The sequence below is a fragment of the Aegilops tauschii genome, chromosome 6 (genome assembly GCF_002575655.3).
Source record: "Aegilops tauschii subsp. strangulata cultivar AL8/78 chromosome 6, Aet v6.0, whole genome shotgun sequence".
NCBI classification, from domain to species: domain Eukaryota; kingdom Viridiplantae; phylum Streptophyta; class Magnoliopsida; order Poales; family Poaceae; genus Aegilops; species Aegilops tauschii.
Window position 1 is genome coordinate 208312651 of NC_053040.3, and position 3966 is coordinate 208316616.

A 3966-nucleotide genomic window follows, 5' to 3' on the forward strand; every position below is an offset into this window, starting at 1 on the left:
GGCAAGGAAGAAAGTGGTGCAGCGCCCAGTGTACTTCGTTAGCTCCTTGTTGCAAGGGGCTAGAGAGAGGTACTCTGGTGTGGAAAAGTTGATCTTTGGCCTCGTCATGGCCTCAAGGAAACTGCGCCATAACTTCCAAGCCCATGAGATTACAGTTGTTACTCGTTTTCCGTTGCAGAGGATACTCCGGAACCCTGAGGCTACTGGCAGAATAGTGGAGTGGGCTTTGGAGTTATCCATCTTTGGTTTGAAGTTTGAGAGCACTTCAACCATTCAAAGCAGGGTGCTGGCAGAGTTTATTGCAGAATGGACGCCAACCCCTGACGAGGAAACAACAAAAACAGCTCTCCCCGGTAAGGAATCACCCCAAGAATGGATTATGTATTTTGATGGTGCTTTTTCCCTACAAGGTGCAGGAGCTGGTGTGCTTCTTGTTGCCCCCTCCGAGGAGCACTTGAAGTACGTCATCGAAATGCACTTTGCCCTAGAAGAAGCCACCAACAATATAGCTGAGTATGAAGGGCTCCTTGCCGGGCTCAGGATTATAGCAGGATTGGGAATCAAGAAGCTAATCATTCAAGGAGATTCACAATTAGTGGTTGTAACGCACCGGATCCGATGCGCCAGGTGTCTTCCAGTTATTCGTCGTTGTTGCCATGTCATCTGCTTGTGTGTTGCATTTTGCCATGTCATCATCTGCATTTCATCTGCATGTTTTTCAAAACTTGCATCCGTTTGGGTCCTTCCGGTTCTCTCCATTGTCCGTTCTGAGCACAGACACTCTCGTCGCACCCGTCGCCCCTCTCAGACCTTGTTTCGTGAGCGGGAGAAAAACGTTCTCAGAATGGGTCGAGATTTGCCGAGTGGCCTTGGTATAGCACCGACAAACCGCCCGTCAAATTTCGTTCCATTTGGAGGTCGTTTGATGCCCCAACGGTTAACCGCGTAGCCCGAAACCCCCTTCTCTTTGCAGCCCAGCACCCCTCCAAATCAGCCCACTAACCCAGCAAACTCCCCTCCATGCTCTCGGTCGTTCGATCACGATCGCGTGGCCGAAAACCGTGCCTCATTTGGACACTCCTAGTGCCCTATGCCTATATAAACGTCCCCTCCCCCTCCATTTTCGGGTCCAAACCTTAGTCCTCTTCCTCCTCGCGCCGCCGGGCATGTCCACCCCGTCGCCGGATACGTCCACCGCCGCCTCCATGTCACCCGGACCAATCCGGGGATGCCACCTCAGCTCCGCCGCCGCTCCCGGCCAGTGGCATCGCGCCACGTCATCCCCGCGCCTCCTCTCTCCCCTCCAGCGCGCCGGCCCGCGGAGCCCATCCGGGGCCCGCGCGGGTCCCGCCGTCGCCGGGCTGCGCCCCGCCGCCCGCGCCTGGCTCCCGCGCCGCCGCCTCCTTCCTCCCGCTCCCCGCCGACTCGGGCGCCGCCCTCTGCCGCCATGCCGACCTCGCCCGCCGCCGCCTTGCTCCTCCACCGACCTCGCCATCGCGCCGGCGCGCCTCCCGCGCCCGCGCCGTCCCGCACAGGAACCGCCCGCCGGCGCCGCGCTCCCGGTGCCTCCGCCGCCTCCTCCACGAGCTCCGGCCATCTCCCTCCTCTCTGGCACCAACTCCGGTGACCCAATCCGGCCCTGCCTCGATCCGCGTGCCGAAACCCTAGATCCGTTTCGGAGGTGATTTTTCTACCAAGTCCCCGAATTGTTGCATTATGTTGCTCTGTTCATGATGCCAGAACTTCGTGCTCAGTGCTCCGATTCATGCATTTGATAGTAATGTTCATCATGTTGTGCTCTTCATTTTGTTCCATTGGGTCATGTTCACTAGAGTCCATCTTGATACTCTAATCATCGTTGCAAGAGTGCTATATGATGTTAACTGTTGTCTGTTTACAGAACTTGGTGATTTGTCTTTTTCATTGCATTTTGTGTGTACATCCTATGAGCATGAGCTCTGCATGTGTTTTGAACTACCTCATGCCATCTTTACAGTGGTGCTTGTCGTGTATTTTTTTGATCTATGTGGTGACTGGCACAAGCATGCAAAGTAGCCTCCATGATGTTGCTGATTTCTGTGACTTGGTCATTTCTGCCAAGTCTGTAGCTGTAGCATTGTGATGCCATGTAAACCTTCTATCTCCTTGAGTTCTATGCATAATCTGGAGATGTTCACTAAGGATGTTTTGTTGTAAATATTATGCTCTATCTATCCATGCCCATGTCTGCAATAATGGAGTGCTCTAGCATGTCTTAATCTTGATCTACTTTTGCTATAAAATGTTCCTGGCATATTGTTTACATGTTAATCAATTTTTCCAAGGTTGTTACTAGTGATCCATGTACCCTATGAATATGCTATTGCCATGCTTAGCTTCATATTTATGCCTTCTTACTGTTGGTTACCTTTCCATGCCATTTAATGCTCTGTGGTGAGTGGTTCAACCTCACCGACATGCCTCCTTATCGTTATTTCTGCCATGCACTGTTATTTTCTGCTAAGTCTGAATCTGTTTATGAAACTTGCTACGTTTACATGGGTGCCATCATATCTTCTGTGCCTTTTTGGCTCATGTTTAGGATGGGACTTTTGTTCTATGCAATTAGTAGATTCATGCCATGCCTTTTTTTGCCATGATATGTTCCTGTAGCATGTTGTTTGATAGCTCGAAACTTTGCAACCTGATGTTATTTCTACCATGTCCAGTAATTTCTGCTAAGTCTGTGAAACTGCTATTATTTCCAATCTTGCCATGTCCTTTTGAGCATGTTCTAGTGATTTCTGGAGATAGCTCAGTGTTAATGTTTTGTTATGCTTTACCTTTACATCATGTCCATGCCTTTTTTTTCATGTTGAGTTGCTGTAGCATATTGTTTTGATGCTTGCTAGATGCCTAGTTGCTGTTTTGGACAGATTGTTGTTATATCTGGTTTGGAGTGTATGTGTTGCACCGTTGCTCCGTTTTGGGCATGCTCTATATGAAACTTGCTTAGTTTTGCATGTAGTTTTATCTTATCTTGTTGCATCCTTGTGTTGAGGTGTTTTCTTCATGTTTGTATGCATTTTGCATCAATGCCATGTTTAACTTGTTTTGCTCATATCTTCTAGGCCGTAGCTCCGATCTAAACGAACTTTATATGTAACTTGACTAGAATTTCGTGTGGATCATCTTGGTGTATCTTAACTTGCTGATTAACAACTTGAACATAAAGTTTATTGAGTTCTAGACCAATTTCGAAACTTGCATACGAGGACTTACCGTAATTGTTATATGTTGTTTCTGGCCTCATTTAAACTTGCTTTGATGTGTTGTTCTTGTATGCATCATCTCTTGGCATGAGTAGCTTCATATAGCCTTTGTCATGCATCTTGCTTGGTTGTGCATCATGTATTGTTCATGTGTGGTGTGTTTACCATGTTGTTTGCTTCTTCTTGATAGTTCCCGTTTCGTTGCGATCGTGAGGATTTGTTCGACTATGCTTGGTTCGTCTTCGTGGCTTCATCTTCTTCATGGAATCGTTCTTCTTCCTAGCGAGATTTCAGGCAATATGACCGTCACCTTGGATCTCACTACTATCATTGCTATGCTAGTTGCTTCGTTCTATCGCTATGCTGCGCTACCTATTCACTTGCTCTTCAAGCCTCCCAAATTGCGATGCACCTCTAACCTTTGTCACCCTTCCTAGCAAACCATTGTTTGGCTATGTTACCGCTTTTGCTCAGCCCCTCTTATAGCATTGCTAGTTGCAGGTGAAGATGAAGATTGCTCCATGTTGGATTATGTTTATGTTGCGATATCACAATATCTCTTATATTATTAATGCATCTATATACTTGGTAAAGGGTGGAAGGCTCGGCCTTATGCCTGGCGTTTTGTTCCACTCTTGCCGCCCTAGTTTTCGTCATACCGGTGTTATGTTCCTTGATTTTGCGTCCCTTACGCGGTTGGGTGATTTATGGGACC